Below are 6,212 nucleotides of genomic sequence, written 5' to 3' on the forward strand. Positions count from 1 at the left end.
TTCAAAATAAAGGGAGCATATGCTCCCATGTGCCAAAACACCATTCCCCAATCCAACTTCCGTATAAACACATTAATATAACTTACCCCAAAACCCAATAATGCTCTAAAATGAGAGGTTGGCCTTTTGGGCCCCGCTTTGTCTATGCTTGGGTTGGGTGACTTGGGTGGTGACTCTGTCTCTAGAGAGCCTCATGGCGGCGACCAGAAGGTCGCGCCAGGAAGTGGAGCGCCTATATTCCACCAGACGCAGGACGGACTACGCTCCGCCGGTGCGCTTTGTCCGAATGGGCCATGCCATGACATCGTTCGCTAATTCGTTGTTCCTTCTGTACATGTGCTCGGCTTTTTTTTCCAGAGTTTTCATGGTGTTCAAAGATTTGAAAAAATGTTGAAACTTTTAAAACGTTGTTATTTAGAAAATATTCAGACTTAGAAATGGTTGAAACTTAAAAATGTTTAGATCGAAAAAATGTTGAGACTTTAAAAGGTTGAGATTTAAACATGAAAAAGAGCAGATTTTTAAAAAGTACAAATATGCTGACCACATCAGTAAAACATGATGAAAAATTAGAAAACTAGAAGAAAACTATATAGAAACTCGATAGAAAATGAAAAAAAACCGGAGAACTATTGCTAAACGGGCTAACCCAAGTCGGGAGCATGACTATGCACTAGTAATGCATGAATTTCGTGACGAACATAATTTCCCCGCGATGGTGGGGGCAATTTACGGCGGTGGGCGGTGGGTTCTTTCAGGGGAGATGTCATGTTTGGTGTCTCTTCAAAGGCTATGTTGCCATGACTTCCGCAATTGGACCCTTGCGCCGACGTTTGGGCATAGTCGTACGTTGCTCCGCCGTGCTATATCAGCGTCCTTAATTTAAGAGCAAATTTCACAAAACCACTACTATTGGGGCTAGGGTTTCTTTTATTAGAACACCAGAACTTTTGGGGTAACTATTTCAACTAACCCGGAGCTCACAATTTAATAAGTTTGACACGATTTCTGGTAACCTAGGTCCACAAGTTATGTGTCATGTGCCACAGGAAGCGGTTATCTCTGGTTTCGTGCGGTGGCAGACATGACTTGGACCATACTTGAACTGAACAAAGTGTTTTTGCTTATATGTTAAAAATGTTCTGAAAAAAATGCTAAAAGCTTCAAATGTGGCACCTGACGTATGGGCCCATGTTGCAAGAAATGATAGCAAAATCAAGAGATTTGGATTATTTGAAATAACTTACCCTAAAAGTTGTGGATATCTGATAAAATCTCTCTTGGTTGTCGTTTTGTGAAACCCTTGATAAAATAGTTGTGGTTTTCTGATAAAAACATTTAGATCGATAATTTTTTTTGTTGGTTGTGCTTATGTGAAGCCCTTGCCAAAATTATTGTGGTTCTGTGAAACTTGTTTTTAATTTAGCGACGTGCTAAGGCCTCCTTTGTGGAAGTCGATATTTCTACCAGTTATAGGATCAGCTGCTGATTGATCTTGTGACAGAAAAATATTAGTGACAATGTTTTTACATTTAAAAAAAGCAGTTTGATGGGCACTTAGCCGAACTTTCTGCCAGCTGAGATAGGTAGGCCGGTACGTATGGACGTAGCTTCGTCGTCATGGGCCGGAGTGGCTTTCGGCTTTGTGTACACATAGCTTTCGCGCGCGCGTCGTGTGCCTGTTGGGTAGCTTCCACTGGCTAGCGCAGCCGCCGCTGGCGAGGACGAGCTCCAAGTGTAATCCTCTTGGCTTATTCCATCACGGACCGCATGGCGTTCATTCGGTTTCTGGATCCATTAGTATAAATAAATAAACCAGTGGTAGTGGGAGCGACTCAGGCTCCGTTTGTGTTCGTTTGAGTATCAGAGCCTGGCGTATGCTCGGTTGTTTGGTCGCGCTGTGCATTCAACGCTGCGGCCACCCATTTTACCAGGGCGGCCTAGACATTTCGTCGAATAGGGTGCTGGCACCGGCCATCACTGCTGCGAGCATCAGCCTCGAGGCCTTGGAGTGCGTCGCCGACGCACGGTTGACGTCGATAGATGAAGGCGACGGCCTCGTCATGGACTCGCCTACCTGCGGTGACCCATCCCGTGGCAGGTACAAGAACCGTTCCGTCGGCATCATCATTTCGTACGTGCCGGATGGGTACCCAAACGGGGGAGTCGGTGGGGCTGTTGATCGGAGAGGAAGCGGCCGGGTCACGGAGGAGCCGGAGCTTCCCACCGAGGCTGTGCCGGCACCCTTCGCGGACAGCTGCGCAAGCGCGTTGTGGCCGTAAAAGAGCATGTCATGCTCTTGTATGGCCTTCGTCTTGGCCTCCGTTTGGAGGAGTTGGAGCTGTTGGGCCGCCCTCTGCCGCTCCTCCACGACGGCGGCCTCCCTCTTCCGTTGATTGAGCGTCCTGCGCCGCTCGGCACGCTTCTTGTTCTTCACTTGCCTCTGCTCGATCCACGGTGAGCTCGAGCCTCGCCTTCTTCATTGCCGTTGTGGGCTGCGCGCCCACCGAAACGGCCGGGACCTCCTCAGCGACAGGAGTGACAACGGCGGCGAGCTCAGCCTCGTCTTCGATGGTGGCGGTGACGGTAGCTTCGTCAGTCATCCTCTAGGTTTGGGACTAGAGTTGAGTGGTTGTGGTTTGGGAGGCAGACACACGGGCCAGGGAAGGACAAGGGGAGGACGCGAGAGGCCAACCCTCGGTTTCCGCGGCTACGCAAACTAGACCCAGATTTGAGCCGGATTTAGATCATTCCGGACGCCGCGGTCATCCGTTTTTTGGATGTGTCCGCACGTTGGGTCACGGATTCGTTCGGTTCGACTCATCCGGTCGTGCGGGTGCGAGATGGATCACCTAGTTGAAAATGGCCTATGAAAAAAAGTGTGCGTGATGGATGCCGGACGGTCGTTATGTTAGGTACTGGGTGCATACGTAGGACACCCAGTGCACGCTCTCTTTCTTCTTTCTGTTGGTCCGGGTGAGGTGAGACGTCGCTGATTCCGGCGCGGTCGGGGCATGGGCAGGTCCCTCCCCAAGGTAAATTATGCATGGCGGGCCATGGGCATGTCCATCCCCAAGGTAAATGATGCGGCATACCGCTCAGTATCGGCGTCTGCTGATGCTTTCCGTGCCGTGGCTGGGTTGAACGATCGGTTGCGTTGCGTCGCGCGCGCCTTCCCGGCGATCGATCGGGCGACAGCGCTGGCCTAATCACCTCGGTCAGGCCGAAGTTTGTTTCGGGGTGCCGTGCTCAGTCCCGACATACTGACATCCATACCTTTCCCACTATGCATGGGTGGCTGGCAGGTTAGTTCGATCGGATACATAGGTCGCTCGCTAGGCCGGCGTCGACCGTGCCCTGTGAGACTCTGGCGTGCGTTGGCTTCAAAACGGAGGCACCAACAAACTTGATCTCTTGTTCAAAGAAAATAGAAACAAACTCGATCCGAGCGCCTTTGGTAGGCTAGGTGTCCTGACTCGCATTGATCCAGAAAATTTCGGCCCTTTTAGTTGCGTGAAAGCTCTTCGCGTCGTGGCTCAACTGGTTCTCAAAACATCAACGGGACAGGTTCTGTAGGAACGCCTTAATCGGCAGTTTTCAGCGGGTCTGTGTTAAACGAGTTGTATCTAGAAGGAGGTTAGGATTGTACATGATCGTGTCTTGTACTCCACGGTGGTCTATAGATAGAATTGTAGAGATAGATTTGTTATGTTTGTTGAGATGTAAATCTGTTGTAATCTGTACGCCTCCTGAAGGCTACTATATAAAGCAAACCCACGGCATCCAGTTGGATACGCCGAATAAATCTTTCTATGTAGTTTGATATGGTATCAGAGCCTATTTCTTCCACCATGTCGAGCTCTTCCTCCTTCGTCCCCAGCTCTGCTCCGCAAGCCGGCGTTGTGACGGAGAAGCTGTGCGGGGACAACTTCCCGCTCTGGAGGGCGCAGGTGATGCCGCCCCTGCGGGAGCGCCAGCTGGTCGGCTTCCTGGATGGAAAGGTGCCGCAGCCGGCCGAGACTCATGAGATTGAGTCCACCAACGCCAAAGGTGAGAAGGAAAAACAGTTGGTTCCTAACCCTGCGTATGCTGCTTGGATCGCTCAGGACCAGCAGGTCCTCGGCTTCCTGTTATCCTCTCTGTCAAGAGGGGTGCTCACACAGGTTTCTGCCCTGGAGACCACGGCGGACGTGTGGGCAGCGCTGACGGCCATTTACTCGTCGCAGTCTCGTGCCCAAGTCATGCAGATCCGCATGCAGCTTGCGAGCACGCAAAAGCGTGAGATGCGTGTCGCTGAATATGTGGCACGGATGAGAGGACTTGGCGATGCCATGAGCTCCGCCGGGAAGAAGATGGAAGACGATGATCTGGCGGCATACATCTTGGCTGGCCTGGACTCTGAGTGGAATCCACTAGTGACGGCCATGACCACCAGAACCGACACGGTCTCCCTCTCTGAGCTCTACGCTCATCTGCTGAACTTCGAGACCCGCCTCGACATCCAGAACGGCGGGCCTCCGGGAGCTGCTGCGGGCTCCTTCAACTATGGTGGCGGCCCTCCAGGAGGCGGCGGTGGTGGCGGCTCCATGTCCACCGTCAATCTGGCCTCCCGTGGTGGAGGCCGCAACGGCTATCGCGGCGGTCGCGGAGGCGGCCGAGGACGCGGCGACGGTGGCCGCGGTGGTGGCAATGGGGGCGGCAACTACAACAACAATGCGCGCCCCAACAGCCAGCAGCCATTCGACGCCAACGACAACCCTCGCCCGCAGTGTCAAATCTGCGGCAAGTATGGGCATCCTGCGCTCAAGTGTTGGAAGCGCTTCAACAAGGACTACAACGGCGACGAGAAGCCAGCGGGTTCATCTTCGCACGCCTATGGAGTCGACACCAACTGGTACCTTGATACAGGTGCCTCTGATCATGTCACGGGTGAGCTAGACAAGCTCACCACTCGTGACAGCTACCATGGCCATGAACAGATCCACACTGCAAGTGGAGCAGGTATGGATATCAGTCATATTGGTCATGCAATTATTTCTACTCCTTGTGAAAAACAACTCCATCTAAACAATGTTCTCCATTCTCCCCACGCCACAAAGAGTCTTGTTTCAGCCCATAAACTAGCATGTGATAACAATACCTTTCTTAAAATTCACCCAAATGTGTTTTTTGTCAAGGAACAGGGCACGAGGCGCACCCTTCTTCACGGTAGATCCAGTGGAGGCCTCTATCCTTTTTCGTCGAGTCCATCTACCTCGACTAAACAAGCTTTTGGAGTCAATAAACCATCGACCGCTCGGTGGCATAGGCGTTTAGGGCATCCCTTGTTTGAAGTTGTTCAACGAGTTCTTAGCCAAAATAAACTTCCTTCTTCAAAGGATGAGTCAGCAAATTCTATTTGTGATGCGTGTCAAAAGGGGAAGAGTCATCAACTCCCCTATCCAAAATCTAGTAGTGTTTCTAGTGCTCCTTTAGAGCTTATTTTTTCAGATGTGTGGGGTCCAGCTTGTGCTTCCATTGGGAACAACAAGTATTATGTAAGCTTCGTTGATGATTATAGCAAGTTTACTTGGATCTATCTTCTTAAACAGAAATCTGATGTTTTTGCTCGGTTTCATGACTTCCAAAATCATGTTGAACGTCTCTTTAACAAGAAAATCCTTGCCCTTCAATCTGACTGGGGAGGAGAATATCAGAAACTCAGTTCCTTTTTTCAACGCATAGGCATAGAACATCATGTTTCATGTCCCCACGCACATCAACAAAATGGATCTGCTGAAAGAAAACACCGTCACATTGTAGAAGTTGGTCTCTCTCTTTTAGCCCATGCAAATATGCCTCTCAAGTTTTGGGATGAAGCCTTCACCACAGCCACCTTTCTTATTAACCGTGTCCCTAGCAAAGTTATCAATCTTGAAACACCACTTGAACGGCTTTTTCACCGCACACCTGAATATTCCATGCTTCGTATTTTTGGGTATGCATGTTGGCCAAACTTACGACCCTATAATTCCCGCAAGCTCCAATTCCGTTCCACACGTTGTGCCTTTCTTGGCTACAGCAACTTGCATAAGGGATACAAGTGTCTTGACATATGTACTGGTCGTGTGTATATTTCTCGCGACGTTGTTTTCGACGAGAATGTCTTTCCATTTGCTGAACTACATCCTAATGCTGGGGCACGGCTTCGTGCTGAAATTCTGCTTCTACCA

General features: G+C 50.4%; 1 non-coding gene across 1 annotated transcript; it reads left to right on the plus strand.

Annotated features, from left to right (window-relative positions):
- Positions 1-4,349: 4,349 nt before the first annotated feature.
- Positions 4,350-4,488, plus strand: LOC124650730. Its single transcript, XR_006987154.1, has one exon. It is a non-coding gene; the product is annotated as a small nucleolar RNA Z247 (small nucleolar RNA).
- The last annotated feature ends 1,724 nt before the right edge of the window (positions 4,489-6,212 follow it).

This window comes from Lolium rigidum, chromosome 4 (assembly GCF_022539505.1).
Source record: "Lolium rigidum isolate FL_2022 chromosome 4, APGP_CSIRO_Lrig_0.1, whole genome shotgun sequence".
Classification (NCBI taxonomy): domain Eukaryota; kingdom Viridiplantae; phylum Streptophyta; class Magnoliopsida; order Poales; family Poaceae; genus Lolium; species Lolium rigidum.